This window comes from Urocampus carinirostris, chromosome 16, assembly GCF_059441175.1.
Source record: "Urocampus carinirostris isolate Australia breed hairy pipefish chromosome 16, RoL_Ucar_1.0, whole genome shotgun sequence".
In the NCBI taxonomy this organism is placed as follows: domain Eukaryota; kingdom Metazoa; phylum Chordata; class Actinopteri; order Syngnathiformes; family Syngnathidae; genus Urocampus; species Urocampus carinirostris.
The window spans coordinates 34402678-34419586 of NC_142364.1; the positions used below are offsets into that span (position 1 = coordinate 34402678).

The following is a 16909-nucleotide window of genomic DNA, read 5'->3' on the forward strand; positions in this document are numbered from 1 at the left end:
AAAATACACCTTACTTTTGAAAGGTAGAGAAATAAGAAAATAATGAAGAATAAAACAAGGACAAAAATTGAAAAAAAGGGGAGAAAATTGAAAAAGAGGAAAATTAAATTGGAAAAATAAAAAGGAAAAATATTCCTTCATTTTCTTTCTTTCCTTTTTTCTTTCTTTTTCTTTATTTTCCTTTTTTTTGCTTTCTTTCCCCCCACTTTTTTTATTCCTATTTTGTTTTTTTTGATTCCTTTTAAAAAAAAAACAATTTCCTTTCTTTTCATCTTTCTTAGAGGAAGGCTGGGTAAAAATTAGAAGCCAAATTAAGTGTTTTAGCCTTTTTTGGGAACTCATTTTTGGTTGCATTTCACATTACAGCGTCATCCAGTGGACAAATACAAAATAATGTCCCCTTAAGACTAATGGAATGTTTCTATCAGCGCTGTTTTTGTGAAGGAACCTATTTGGCCCAACCTCACCTGGATTCTAGCTTCAGCGGCCCCCAACCTCATTGAGTTTGAGACCCCTGGACTAGAATATGTACAGGTAAAGATAAATAAATATATATATATATATATATATATATATATATATATATATATATATATATATATCATCTCATTAGCTACACCGCTTATCCTCAGTAGGGTCGCGGGGGTGCTGGAGCCCATCCCATCAATCATCGGGCAGTGGGCAGGGGACACCCTGAACTGGTTGCCAGCCAATCGCAGGCCACACAGAGACAGACAACTCACTCGCTCATTCACACCTGGGGACAATTTGGACCGGCCAATCCACCTGAAATGCATGTCTTTGGAATGTGGGAGGAAACCGGAGTGCCCGGAGGAAACCCACGCAAGCATGGGGAGAACATACAAACTCCACACAGTAAGTCCGGTAGCTGGATTTGAACCCACGAAGGAGGTTCCCAAGACCTTAGAACTGTGCCACACACGCGCTAACCACTGCGCCGCCATATATAATTTATAATTATCTGATAAGTCTTTTCTTTAAGGAATTATTTCTGTTTTTGAGAAAGTCTAAATATAATGTTGTAATATTGAAATATGGTACTGCCCATGTTTAGTCATGATTAGATTATTTCTCATTTACAACTTCAGGCCTGTTTTATTTACAATATTAGCCCATGTTTTACTCAATAACAGATAGGAAACATCTATTTCAGTTCGTGAGGCGTCCTAAAAATGTGGAAAGTTAAATATTTTCTCTGTTAAGGATGCCCAACTGAGTTCAATAAGCCCTCATGCTCTTTTTTCCATTGCTCCTATCTGATTTTATTTTGCTTCTATCGGGCTTGAAAAAGAAGAGTTTCTTTGAACGTGCCTCAGAAATAAACGCAAAACATGTGTTACTCTGCTGTCATCTCCTGGTTTAAAGTCATGATTGCATGCTTACGTTTTCAAATGACGTTCCCCACCATGGAACAAGCACATTCCTAAGACGATCACACGAAGAAAATTTCACCTTTTATCTGTTTCAACAAAATATAGCATCACATTTTAATTGCTCCTTTCGGGTGACACTGCGCATTTCTGCTAAAACCCCTGCGAGTATGATTCTTTTTTGTGTAGCAAATGGACACAAAATCCTAGAATACATAATGTCAGGAAAAATAATTGTTAGCATCATAAGGAAACACTTTTATAGGCACTTGCCTGCTTATAATTGAGACTTTGGATTATAACAAAACGATTCAAAGTCTATCCACCAAGAAACAGGGGCGATTTTAGTTTCAGAGCTTTGGGGGTGCTGAACACCCAGATCAGGATGGGCAAACTACGGCACGCAGGTTTCTCAATCTGACCTGCCAAATAAAAATTGTCAAAATATAATGAAGATATACTGTATATGAAAGCAAATATAGTACTAGTAAAAAAACAACTTTGTCCACATTGTTTGTCTGCAACAAAAATACTAAGAAATTACTACAAAACAAAACATCAAATTTTGTGCTTGAAAACAATTATCTGACATATTTTTTGGTCTTCATTCTGTAAAAAAAAAAAACTCCACAGAAATACTACAAAACTACTACTACAGTAATACTATGATACAATAGTACCACTAGAGAAACATTACAGCTGAAATACTACAAAAAACAACTATAGTAACATTAAACAGATAAATACTACCAAGATACAAGTATGGAAATACAAAATACAAAATTCTTCAACAGAAACACAGTAATAAAAAAACACTACGACAAAAATACAACTACTTTAATACTACAAAAATACTACAGATATACTACAAAAAATATACTATGAAATTTATACCAAATACTACTGTAGAAATACTACTTGGACAAGACACCGAATCCCTAATGCCCCCAATAAGCAGGTCGGCGCCTGGCATAGCTGCATGGCCGCTATTGGTGTGTGAGTGTGTGTGTGAATGGGTAAGTGTAATGCACATTGTAACGCGCTTTGGGAGGTCATTGACTTGAAAAGCGCTATATAAATGCAGACCATTTACCATTTACAAAATACTTCAAAATAAAAGTACAGCAAAATACTACAAAAACACGACAAAAAGAAATACCACAAAAAATGCAACTGCAAAAATACTACAAAAATACTACTAAAATAAAACTACAGTAATACTACCGCAATACTACAAATTTATGACTACAGAAGTACTACAAAAATACAACTACAGTAATACTAGAGATATATTACCAAAAAAAATAAACTCTAGAAATACGACAAAAATACTACTTCAGAAATACTGCAGGAATACTACAATACAGTGATAGGAATCAAATAAATTCAACCATCTCAAGTGGAGTATTTCCGAAGCGGCATGCTTCATATTTTTGTTTTACTTTTTTATGATCTAGTGTTTTTTTTTTATTATATCTATAATTACATTTATGCCTATCCTGTCCCTTATTAGGGAAAAGAGAGTTTTTAAAATGCAATAATTTTTGGGAGTGCTCGGGTAGAATTTGCATGTGCTTGACTACCCCACAGACGGGGTAGTTTTCGCTCATACCCAGAAATAGACTTTTTTTATCTTATTTTCTTTTTTTAGGGGGGGGGTTAAGGGTTATTGTTCTATCTTCGTTATTCATTATCCATTATCCGTTATCGGTCAGTTCATAATACGCTACAAAGCCTAGGAGCCGGGACACTTCAGCCAAAAGGCCAAGCTAAGGTCCTAGCCCTAAAGCCTTGCTGCGTGGGGGTTTTGGGGTTTTTAAGGGTTATTGATCTATCTTCGTTATTCATTATCCATTATCCGTTATCGGTCAGTTCATAATACGCTACAAAGCCTAGGAGCCGGGACACTTACTCTCAGCCAAAAGGCCAAGCTAAGGTCCTAGCCCTAAAGCCTTGCTGCGATCATTGCGAATGCACCGTTCCCGAAGGTACTGCAATACCGGGCCGATGCGTGGAGTGGACAGAGCAAGCTCATATTCCATCTCCGAAATGCAAAAATCAAAGAGGCCAAGCTAAGGACCTAGCATACGAATGTTTGCAATTGAAGTGCTGCTGGAAAGTAGGATTACATTGCAGTGGATGACTGGTTGTACTGCATAACAATAATGTGCTATTTGAGGACCTTATATAGCAGGTCATTGGGGACGTGTGTCGATGCGTGTCTCTGTCAATTGTATGACGAAGTGCGTAATTAGGATGCTTCTAGCATGTAGGAACCAAAAGAGGAAAGAAAAGTTGAAATAAATAAATGGGTTGTCGGGACTTTAAATAACATTCATTGATTTGGGTTTCCTGCCAAATAAGCTGGAAAAAGGCCAACCTTGATTGGCTTGACCAGAGTGCTCCAATATTAATGTCCGAATTGATGCAATACTGCTCTCTTGTGGACGTTTTACCGCAGGTACCAGTGTTTCATTTTGGTGACGAAGGCTGCATGTATATTACAGTGCTGTATTTCAAAATATAAATATCTCTCTTAACTCTGAATTACAATATTTACATTGCATTACTACAGAAATTTTTCCCCACAAATGTGATCTGACCAGACATTGGATATTGTAATAGACCATTTTCAAGGCTCATGTTCGCGTTGTAATTGAAATACCAGCTCAGTAGCCTAGATGGTAAGGCGCCCGCTTTGAGACTGGGAGGTAGGTGGTTCGCGCCCCGGCCGAGTCATTCCTAAGACTTAAAAAGTGGTCGGCGGCGCCCTCTGTTGGCTGCGGCTGCATCGGCTCGCTACAACGGGTCAGGTGCAATCGACATTTCGTTCTGTGTACATTGTTACACAGAATGACAATACAAGGAAATTATTATATTATTATTATACTGATCAGAAAGTTAATAGGTAGGTAGGTTGGTAGGTATGTAGCTAGGTAGAATAACTCATTCAGTGTAAAGTTGCAGTGCTGTGTACCAACAGTTTTTCATCAATTTGACTGTTCTTTCACGCCTGCAGTGGCTTGCGAAACTATTTGGCCCCCTAGAACTTTTTGACCTTTTGCCACATTTCAGACTTCAAACATCAAGATATAAAACTGTAATTTCTTGTGATGCATCAACAAAAAGTGGGACACGATCATGAGGTGGAACACATTTTATTGGATATTTCAAAAAAAATTAACAAATAAAAAACAAAAAAAAGTGGATGTGCAAAATTATTCAGCCCCTTTACTTTTAGTGCAGAAAACTGTCCAGAAGTTAAGTGAGGATCTCTGAATGATTCAATGCTGATCTAAATGACTAACGATGATAAATTGAATTTTGTAATTAAGTCTCTGTATAAATGCACCTGCACTGTGATAGTCTCAGAGGTCTTTTTAAAGCCCAGAGAGCCTCATGAAGAACAAGGAACACACCAAGCAGGTCCAAGATATTGTTGTGGAGACGTTTAAAGCTGCATTTGAACACAAACAGATTTCCCAAGCTTTAAACATCCCAAGGAGCACTTTGCAAGCAGAAATGGAAGGAGTATCAGACCACTGCAAATCTACCAAGATCGGGCAGTCCCCCTAAACTTTCAGCTCATACAAGGAGAAAACTGATCAGAGATGCAGCCAATAGGTTCACTCTAGATGAACTGCAGAGGTCTACAGCTGAGGTGGGAGAATCTGCCCATAGGACAACAATCAGTCATATACTGTACAAATCTGGCCTTTATGGAAGAGTGGAAAGAAGGAAGCCATTTCTTAAAAATATCCATTAAAAGTGTTGTTTAAAGTATGCCACAAGACACCTAGGAGACACACCAAACATGTGGAAGAAGGTGCTCTGGTCAGATGAGACCAAAATCGAACTTTTTGGCAACAATGCAAGACGTTATGTTCGGCGTAAAAGCAGCACAACTCATCACCCTCAACACATCATCCTCACAGTCAAACAAGGTGGTGGCAGCATCATGGTTTGGGCCTGCTTTTCTTCAGTAGGGACGGGGAAGATGGTTAAAATTGATGGGAAGATGGATGGAGCCAAATACAGGAGCATTTTGGAAGAAAACCTGATGGAGTCTGCAAAAGACCTGAGACTGGGACGGAGATTTGTCTTCCAACAAAACAATGATCCAAAACATAAAGCAAAAGCTACAATGGAATGGTTCACTAAAAAACATCAAGGTGTTAGAATGGCCAAGTCAAAGTCCAGACCTCAATCCAATTGAGAATTTGTGGAAAGAACTGAAAACTGCTGTTCACAAACGCTTTCCATCCAACCTCACTGAGCTCGAGCTGTTTTGCAAGGAGGAATAGACAAAAATATCAGTTTCTTGATCTGCAAAACTGATAGAGACATACCCCAAGCGACTTGCAGCTGTAATCGCAGCAAAAGGTGGCCCTACAAAGTATTAACTAATTTTGCACACCCACTTTTTCATTTTTTATTTGTTAAAAAGGTTTAAAATATCCAATAAAGTGTATTACACTTCATGATTGTGTCCCAAAGAATTACAGTTTTATATCTTTGTTTGAAGTCTAAAATGTGGCAAAAGGTCACAGTTCAAAGTTCAAGGGGGGCAAATAGTTTCGCAAGGCACCGTATAAAAAAAAAAATGTTCCGTCGCTAAACATGCAAATAAAATATTTAATTCACTGCTTTAGCTGAGCATACGGTCTTACGGATTTTTCATTGTTGTTTGTTATGTTTTTTTATTGACCAAAAAAATGTCTTTTTATATTCCGAGCAACCAAAAACAGATGACATTCAAATGTTATTTCACGCTTGTGCCACTTAATGATTTAGAAGAATTTTTTGTAGAAATTCCTTCATTGTTAGGTTCCAGTCATGAGTAGGTATACTGGACGTAATGTAGCCCGCAAAAAATGTATGTTGGAAGGAGCAGTGCAATGGTGTTTTGCAAATTTTGACTTACATCCAAAGAAAAAGCTTTTAAATGCATAATGCCATAACATACTTTTTTTGCTCTAAATTATTTGTTAAACTCTGAATTCAGACATCCTGCAAACGTAAACAAGTTTTAAAAAATGAAAAATTATTGAGGAAAGGGTCTGGTTTGGGGGTCTCAGCATTGCATCTCTGCTTTTTGCAGATTAGTGTGTGCTGTCTGCTTCCTCAGGCCATGATCTTCAGCTCTCACTGGAGCGATTCGCAGCTGAGCGTGAAGCGGCCAGGATGAAGATCAGCACCCTCATGTCAGAGACCAAGGTACTCAGCCGGAAAAGGGTGGCATGCTCCTTCCGGGTTGGGGTTGAGATCCTGACCCAAGTATCTTGGGGTCTTGTTCACGAGTGAGGTTAGGATGGAGCTGGAGATTGACAGACGGGTCAATACAGCGCCTGCCGACATGCGGACCCTGTACCGGTCCGTCCTGGTTAAAAGGGAGCTGAGCCGAAAGGTAAAGCTCTCTAGATTTACCGGTTTATTTATGTTCCTACCCTCTCCTATGGTCATGAACTATTACTGAAATAACTCCATCCTGAATACAAGTGGCTGAAATGAGTTTCCTCCGCCAGGTGGCTCGGCTCTCCCTAAGGGGCCGGTCACACAGCCGTTTGCGGCTGAATCACGGCTAAAATTTTGCGTTTTTTTTTTTTTTTTCCCGTGGTTGCCCGCGATGAAAAATGCGCAAAATTGGCCAACCCGCTGTTCATCGGTGGTATGCCCGCAAAACAGACGCAGGCGACTGTTCCGCTTCCTCATCGCGTCATTTCCGCGTCATTTTCTCGTGCGGACCACGGGTATAAAAGCTCCCGAGCCGGTGTTGTGCCTATTCCGACTCAAACGCAACCCCCCCCACGCCCCCCACCCCCCTCGCTTGAACACGCATTCGGCTGCGATCGCTTTTTTTGGAAACGTGCATTGACGTTGGTGACTTTTTCATCCGCGTTAACAAACGCATTTTGTAGAATACGATCGCACTTTATTGTTTAAATAAACGCATTATATAGACTAGGATCTCCCAATTGTTATAATTAGCTCGCTTTATTGTTTTAATAAGCGTTTTATATAGACTAAGATCGCTTTTGTTGGAAGCGCAGCAGAATGCGCGTTCACGCGAGGGGGGGAGGATTTTATATACGGTGTGCATCACCGTTCGATTACGTTCACAACAAAAACAAAGACGGAATGGTTTAAGTTGTATTACATTCCCAACAAATGCAAGACGAAGTGGTTTTGGTTATATGTTCGCCATTACTTTCCCTAAAAGTGATATAAAAGTGAGATAAAACGAGGTAAAAGTGGTTGTAGTAGCGAGGGGATGCAAATCTCGGCAGGGATGCATTTCTCGGCATAACACCGCGCTGTGGAAATCATAACCGCTCAAGACACAGTCCCGTGAAGATCAAGATTTCAAGCTATGGCACCGAAGAAGCCAATATGTTATTATTGTAATAGTTTTTCATTTTTATTTTATTATCTTGTTATGAAATGAAAATAAATGTCAAGAAATAAAAATGGATTAAGACGAGGTCACTACGGTGACGGAGATCCATGTCCACCCCTTGACGTCTCGAGCACAACTGACGTGTGCTCGGCAAATCGCGCTGTATATACGCGGAGAAAGGCGTTTAAACGTCACACGCGTAACACGCTAATTTCACGTAATAACACCGCGATACAGGCGCAGAACATGCTATAACCATGCTCCACCCACGATTACCCGCTGAAATTTCCCGTCCTAACCATGTGTAACCACGCCCTGGCCGCGGCCAGAGAACGTCGTTCCGCGTCATTTCCGCGTCATTACCTCGTGTGCCGCCCGCGGTTAACACGTGCTCAAAGTTTTGAGCAGCTCAAAACTTTTTCGCGCGGCCATCCGCGTGTGAATTTCCGACCGCAAGTAAAGCACTGCTGTATCTCGTCTATATGGCGGTCTCAAAGCGTCCAACAGCGCCCAACAGCGTCTGCTTCGCGGCCAGAAATTTCTGGCCATGATTCAGCCTCGATACGTCCGTGAAAGGCTGTGTACCCGTGCTCTAAAGTATTGAGCAGCGCAAAACTTTTTCGTGCTGCCAACCGCGTGTGAATTTCCGACCGCGAGTAAAGCACTGCTGTATCTCGTCTATATGGCGGTCTCAAAGCATCCAACAGCGCCCAACAGCGTCTGCTTCACGGCCAGAGATTTCTGACCGTGGTTCAGCCTCGATACGCACGTGAAAGGCTGTGTACCCGCGCTCTAAAGAATTGAGCAGCGCAAAACATTTTCACGCTGCCACCCGCGCGCGAATTTCCGACCGCGTGTTAAGCACTGCTGTATCTCGTCTGTATGGCGATCTCAAAGCGTCCAATAGCGTCCGCCTCACAGGCAGAAATTTCTGGCCATGATTCAGCCGCAAACTGCTGTGTGACTGGGCCCTTAACAAGACTTTCTCTCTAAGGTAAGAAGCTCAGTCATCCGGGAGGGACTCTGTGTAAAGCCACTGTTCCTCCACATTGAGAGGAGCCAGTTGAGGTGGCTGATAAAGATGCCTCCCGGAAGCTTCCCTCAGGAGGTGTTCTATGGTGCACCATGTCCCCCAGCGGCAGGAGGCTTTGGGGACGACCCAGGACACGCTGGAGAGACTATGTCTCTAGGCTGGCCCTGGAATGCCTCAGGATCCCGTCGTGTTAGCTGGAAGAAATGGCTGGGTATAGGGAGGTCTGGGCCTTCCTTTTGAGGCTGCTGCCCCCGCGAAGGTATTGGATGGGTGGGTGGACAGATTAGTGACTAAAAGTACCAATACTAGCAAGGTACCGACTCAAAAATGTTTTATTTTGACTTTGTCATAATTGTCCATCGAATTTAAGTTAAAAGTATATTGATTCAAAAACCATTTGGGCCACAAATAATGTTTCTTTTGCATTTGGGTCTTTCGGCATCATATAAAAGAAGAATCCAGAGCTGTGAGCCACTGGCGGGCCTTTTGTGAGCGCCGGAATCTCTCCTCGAAAAATCCTTGTTGCTGCTCGTTCCTTTGATCCAACTTGACCAACCACTGCCCCCTGAGCCTGCAGGTAGCGAAAAAGAACCTGGTTAACACACATATACTTAAGCCTCCTGTATTCTTTGGGTCAAAATGACCACTGTGTGTTATAAATCCTCCCAAAATCACCTAGATTCTTTAACTTTAAATGTCATGCCTTTTCCTCAATTGTTCCCTACGGTAAAAACAAATGAAATGTTTTATACACATTTCCATGTTAGCTGTTTGAAAAAAGTTACAAAGATGGGTATAGGTTGTACACTTGCATAAAACGTTATGTTTTATATTTTCATATTAAATTGCATCGTCTAAAATTGTTCACAGGAATGAGAAAAAGAAACACGTGAATGAACATTAATATTGCATTCAAAACTCCTTCTTGCACATTTTTTTTTGTATTTTAACTACCGGTACAGTATTTGGTGGAACAACTATTGTTACCCCAAACTTTCTTTTTGCACAGCACTGTTTTCAGTGTTTTCCAGGGATGTGTTTCACAACTAGCGTACAGTTTATTCTTCTATTTTTTCCAGTTTATTTGTTGTTGTACTGGAAAGTCACTACTTTTTATAGACATTTTGTTGAATCATGTAGGGATTCCAGATTAAAGTTGCTTAGTATAAAAAACAAGTTTAAAAGGTCACGGCAGAGTGAAAACATAAATGCCATTATAATTTAGTAGGCTAACAGACTTTTGAAAAACATTATTTATGTATTTATTCTGTGCAGAATATGAACATGTTTTTTCTTCATTTTTTTCTCATTTTTTCTTTTATGTTTTATTTTTATCTCCTTTTGTTTTTTTTGTCCCTATATTTCTTGTTTTCTTGCTTTTTCCTTTCTTCAATTTTTTCCAGATTGTTTTATTTTTCTTTTTTCCAGTTTTTTTCTTTTATTCTTTTGTTAATATTTAGTTTTTACTTCATTTTTATTGCTTTATTTGTCATAATTACTGATGCGAGGCACCTGTGCCCGCTCCTTTGGCGCCAACTGCCTCAGACTCAGATTGGCTCCCTGTCAATATTTAAACCCCTGTCTTTCTGTCACCTGTTGTTAGTCTGGCTGTGAACCTCAGTTTACGCTAGGCAAGCTTTTCGACCCTGACTCACTCTTGTTTTGGCTCCCGTCTGTTTCCCGGCTTCGAACCATTTTCTGATCTCGACAACGTTTTTTGCTCTCCTGACCTGTTTTTTCCCACTCCCGACACCACCATCGCTCGCCACGGAAGTACCACTTCCGCGTTCAGAGCAACCTGCGCGCCGTGACCAGCGATCACCGGATCATGTGTGCAATCCTTTCCCTTCTTCCTGACAAAACTGAGAGAAAGGTATGCAAGTGGGTCCTGTCTCTGTTCTGGTCTTGATATTATTATTTTTTCTTCTTTTTCTCTTTTTTTCCTTTTTTATTCTTTATTTTTTCTACTATTGTTTGTCTTGATAATTTTTTCAGACTGCTCTCACCACTATAGCCAGTTTTCTTTGGGTGGGCAGAGCATGTCCAATGGTGTGCACTGCCCACACCAGATGATTAGGTAAGCTGGCTATTCAGCCTGGCATTCTTTAAACAGTTCTTTTTAAATTAGCCCTCCGTGAAAGGTATGTAGTGCTTGGCGATCAGCATCGCAACCTCGTAGCTCGCCTTTGTAGCATTCTCATTTGTCTTGCAGGGTCTTGTAAAAAGGGTGCTTCTGTGCATTTAAAACAGCTTCCAGTTGCTTCACCTTTACACCGCGTTTGTCTCCAGTTAGCTTTTCGTATCGGCTTGTTTTGTCTGGCAGTACCTCTTGATATGGTATTCTTTTAAAACAGCCACAGTCTCTTGGCAAAATTCGATTTTCGGTAAATAAAATACTCCGATAGGACAGTTGACTTTCTTTTCCTTTTTTGTTTACAGTCGTCATGTCAAAAAAAGAAGAGGCTAAAATTCTTACAGAAAGTCAAGGGCAAGGTAGCCAAAGGGATTCTGCTGAAATACAATATTTTTGTAGTATTTCTGCTGCAGTATTTCTGTAGTATTTCCATTGTAGTATTTTTGTAGTATTTCTGTAGGATTTATGTAGTATTCCGGTAGTTGTCTTTTTGTAGTACTTCTGTCATAATATTTCAGTAGTAGTATTTTTTAAATATATTTTTTTAATAATATTTCTGTGGTAGGTTTTTTGTATTATAGTATTACCCTAGTGGTATTTTTGTAGTATTTCCATAGTAATAGTTTTGTAGTATTTATGAGAATTTCCACTGACAGACCCCAGTCAGTGCGGATTGGTCAGAACATCTCCGATGTCATCACCCTCAGCACGGGCTCCCCCCCAAGGCTGTGTCCTGAGCCCCTTGCTGTTCACCCTGATGATACACGACTGCGTCCCCAGGTCAGCCACAAACCACATCGTGAAGTTTGCGGACGACACAACAGTGGTGGGCCTCATCAGGGACGACAATGACCTGGCCTACAGATAGGAGGTGGAGCAGTTGGTGGGCTGGTGCAGGGACAACAGCCTGGTCCTGAATGTTGACAAAACTAAAGAGATCATTATCGACTTCAGGAAAAACCAGCCCAACCATGCACCACTTTTCATCAACAACAAGGCTGTGGAGGTTGTCAGCAGCATCAAGTTCCTAGGGGTGCACATCACAAACAAACTCACCTGGTCCGTGAACACTGCATCACTGGCGAAGAGGGCACAGCAGCGCCTGTACTTCCTGCGGAGGATGAGGAGAGCCCACCTGCCCCCACCCTCCCTCATCACATTTTACAGGGGCACCATAGAGAGTATCCTGACCAGCTGTATCTCTGTGTGGTGTGGAGGCTGCAGCGCTTCCGACTGGGGTAGTGTGAGGAGGGTGATGAGGACAGCAGAGAAAATCATCGGGACTTCTCTCCCCTCCATTCAGGACATTGGCCAGAAGCGCTGCCTATCCCAAGCCAAGAACATTATCAGGGACCCCTCTCACCCCCATCATGGACTGTTCACTCTGCTAGCCTCTGGGAAGAGGTACTGCAGTGCGCGGTGCAGGACCACCAGGTTCCACAATAGTCTTGTCCCCCTGGCCATTAGACTGTTAAATGGTCAATCAAACACATAGTAAATCTAAACTGCTGCTAATCTGTACATCTGTTGGTTTTTAGGGGGGTGTATGTAACGGGTGTACTAATAACTTTTGTTTTATTGAAATTCCTGCTAAAATATGTGTATAGTTTTTGGTAAGTGTCCTCCAAGGATGAGTCCAACAGTGCCACCTGCTGGTATGGGGTAGAGTTTGGTTCTGGCTTTTGACATGTGACCGGGAGGCGGGGTTTGTTGGCAGTTTTCAGAGGGAACTGCTACTGATCAAAGAGATCAAAGCCAGCAGAAAAGCTAATGTTGTGACTCATTCATTTGCAGTAACTGTAATAAAAACCTCATCATCCAGTCCAGCGTGAATGTGGATCTTTGGTGAGACAAGTAGACCGCGGTTGCATTGGTGCCGTGACTTTTTTTTCACTACTGGCAGTTCTTTATAGCTAGCCACCCCTTGCACATCTGTTCTCCTCCGCACTATTGTACTACAGTGTTATTGTTACTGTTTACCTGACTTGTTTACCTGACTGCTCATTTTGCACATCTGGTTAGCTGCTCCTCTTGCACTCTTTGCACTACTGTAAAATACTATACAGTACATAGCCATAATTATTTAGTATATTATTAGTACTCGATACTCCAACTCAATACAACATTTTATTTATATCTGTACATTCAAGGAAACTGTGCGGGTCAGATGTATCGACATTTCGTTCTGCATACACGTGTACTAGAATGACAATAAAGTAGATCTGAATCTGAAAAATTCTTAAGTATTTTTGTATCAGGCCAAAGTGGCCAAAGGGCTACTGCCATCATCTTGTGAAATGCTGAATTTTCTATGGTAGAAATTTATTTTATACTGTGGTCAACATTAATTTTATGACTGAGGCCGTGGGCCAGTAAAAACTTGATCACAGGCCGCATCTGGCCCCACGACCGGACTTTGGACATGGCAGGGCTATGGGTTGGAGCAGGAGTTGGGCAAACTAAAGCCCACGAGCCACATACAACCTGTAGGGTTTGATATAAGTATTTGAAACTATGTCTGAATCATCATCTTGTTGATGTTGTTGAGTTCCGACAACTCTCTATGAACTTCCGTTGAAAAATATCTGCAACCAGAAATGATTGTGCAACCAGGGAGGGTCATACAAGATGGAGGGCAGAGATCTGTATTTCCTGTTATTTTCACAGTTTTCGTGTCTATTTTTTAACAGCATTCTAAGACAAATTATTCCACTATATTGACTCAATTAATATTTCTTGGCTGGCAGACATTGGTGGGTTGTTATTTTTTGGACTTTTTAAGGCAGTTTTAGTTTGAAGGGTGGTTCACGATAGGCTGGCGGCCCACCAGCACGATGAAAGGCTGCGGCAAACCTTGATACAGTTGAAACCAGAAGTGTATTTATGTAATTTTGTATTTGTACGCACTTGTGTATGTATGTAGTATCTATGTAGTATGTGTAGCATTTTATTTTTATTCTATTTTATTCCCTTTTCTTTGAACTGTATTTATTTATTTTTAATGTAATCAATTGTATTATTAATCTTGTTTGTTCATTTTTACATTTAACTTTTTAGTTCTTATCATTGCATATGAATTTACTCACTTGTCCTATGGTTAATTTTCACATTTTGGACCAAATCCTGGTAATTTCTGGGACACAAAACACCACCTCTTTCCTGAGCAGTGCGATGGCTGCACGTTCCACTGGTCATTTTACTTGCATGTAATTGTCTGAAAAGATCGACTTGGGACCTTTTAAGCATTTGGAAATGGCTCCCAAAAATCAGCATTGTGTGGGGCCCCATAAAGCTTTCTCTGATTTTCTGTCTGCTTTCTTTTGGCTTTCCCATGAATCAAAAAAACTAACAAAATGTTTCAGGTTTTACTTTAAAAATACACCCCTTACTACACATCTGTTCAAGTCAAAACCCGTGGCTGGAAAATTGAAAATTAATTTAAATAATTAGTCATAAAAATATTATTATTGGTGAGAGCATCAGGGTCGTCCTCTCTGACTACCATAACATCAGAAACTAGCTTCGCTTAAAGGGACACTGTACAATTTGACGACTGGATAAAATAATTTTGTATATACACACACACACAAAAAATATTACCATTTCATCAGATGGCAGAAGCCCTTTGGACATATTGCTCTTGGCTTTCTGTGAAAATTTTAGCTCACCCCATTTCCGACATGGCGGCTGTCAATAACAAAAGGAACTTTTACTGTGAGGACCACCACTTCCAGGACAAGTGGAAATTAGAGTATTTTTTTCATTGATATCCAAAACAACTGCATCTGTTTAATTTGCCAAGAGATTGTGGCTGTTTTCATGGAATATCAAAAAACAAAACAAACGCTGGGAAAAGGTGAAGCAACTGCAAGCTGTTTTAACGACACCTGAGCGCTTCTTCACGAGACCCTGCGAGTCAAATGAAACTGCTACTAAGGCGAACTACAAGGTCGCGACGCTTATTCGCAAGCACTGCAAACCTTTCACAAAAGGTGATTTTTTTTTTAAAGACTGTTCAAAGAATGCCAGGCTGAATAGTCGGCCCTCACACATTTTCAGCCAACCAAATCGGGAACGCTCTCTGAAAAGTTTGGATACCCCTGATTTAGGGGTCTCTGGCTGCTACAAGATTATTAGCAACTAGCGCTAGCAGCTCCTTTCATTTTCAATTTTCGATCAGTCCAAGGTATGGAGTCAAATTAATTTCATTCATTTCTAAGTAGTGTAAGAAGAGTTGAGAATCTCTTGGTGTAATCCACTTTCGTTCTTGTTTTACTCCGATACTGTACCTCTTGGTTTGGGCTTAGAGTAATCGTGCAGGCATCTACTGCAACTTGATCTGAGGTCGGTGCTGTCAGGCATGATTAAGTTGTAAAAAACTGGGCAGTGTGTACCAGTCTCTGGATCCGTGTTGTGGTGTCACGATCTGTCATCACGCAACAAAACGTCTCACTTAATCTTTATCATTCTACTCATCTGTCCTCGGATAGTCACACTGATCTGGGGGATTCAAATGTATCGCCGTGCGCCCCTAATCAACATTCCCAGGCTACTATGTGCTGACAGACAAACTGTAAACATCACTTACACAATTGAGAAAAACGAATCCGGGCTGTGAAGCTTGAATGAAGCTGAGTTTTTCTTCTTCTTCTTTTTCCCCCCAGAACAAACTTGTGAAAATCTGAAAAAAGTGTCACTTTGCCAAAATATTTTTGTATATTTTTTGAAAATATGTATTTATAAATATTCCACTACTGTTGAAAAGTTTGTCGTTGCATAGAAATTTCTTTTTTTTTCAATGAAGATAGCATGAAACTAATCAGAAATAGACCCCTTTTTAACATTTTAGTTCACTTTTCAATAATTTTTCAGCCCCCGATGTTTCCGGTGAAGGTATCACATAAATCAGGTCGACACAGCGATCACGAACTTCTGTTCCAACAATTACGAATGCCCTTTGTCATCTTTTAAAAAAAAAAGCTTTGAACCGTTAACAGTTTTTACTTATATATTTTTTTGTCTCACCACAGTGTGCGTACTCGACATATGGGCCAGCGCCTACACACGGCGGTGGATGCAGGAAATAAACTAGGTACTAAGTGTGTTTACAAAGATATGATCAAAGCCACTCCTACTTTATAGTGGTGATTTATCCTTCTGGAATTATACCCAGAGTCTTGATACCTAAAGAAGGGCTGTGCAAAGACTTTAGGAGAGCTTGAACAAGACACATTTTTACATCTTGGCAGTCAGGTACCATGCTTCTGAAAACATATTTAAACGTTATGGCACTGAATGAGTTAAATAATAAAACCAATATAGCTCGTAAACTCTTGCAATTATGATTACATAATCAGTGACAATTTTTAACAAACTAACACTACCTATAGGTGAGCCTTGTGGTATGTCAAACAAATACAAATTTCTTGACCGACGAGTATTTAAAAAAGCTCACCGTCATATGGTGTATTTTTGCTTATTACTCAAATCAATATTGTTTTTCTTTTTGCCACCAGGTGGTACCAAATAGTGTACAAGGTCCCTTTAATCAAAGCATTATGGTTGACATCATTTTACAATGTAATCTAATCATTACTGATCCTTTGTTACAAAACGTAATGGAAGTGTTTTTGCATGGGGAAATGTAAAAAAAAAAAACATGCGGCATTGACCTTGTGAGAGCGCTGCTCTTCCGGCGGCTTTCCTCTTGGATCATCTGTTCTAAGTGTTGGTTGATCCTCCGCTCCCAGAAGAACTTCAGCTTTTGTTTGTCATGGATCCGTGCCACGTTCATCACTTGCCATACAAATGTGAAGATACTGCTTTATATCTCATCGCTCTGCTTTACTACATTACGTACAATTATAGCTCTTCAAATCCTCTCTTGACTGCTTCTAATACTTACTTATGCGCTGCAGTCTGAATCCTTTCTCCAGACACCTTTTAAAGTAGGT

General features: G+C 40.5%; 1 long non-coding RNA gene and 1 pseudogene across 1 annotated transcript; both read right to left on the reverse strand.

The window, feature by feature from the left end:
• Positions 1-3364: 3364 nt before the first annotated feature.
• LOC148351160 (U2 spliceosomal RNA) lies at positions 3365-3454 on the reverse strand (annotated as a pseudogene).
• A 5808-nt stretch (positions 3455-9262) lies between these two features.
• LOC148351161 (uncharacterized) lies at positions 9263-16909 on the reverse strand. Its single transcript, XR_015847101.1, has 3 exons — positions 16861-16909; positions 16628-16751; positions 9263-9392 (listed from the first exon to the last, which is right to left on the reverse strand). It is a non-coding gene; the product is annotated as an uncharacterized LOC148351161 (long non-coding RNA).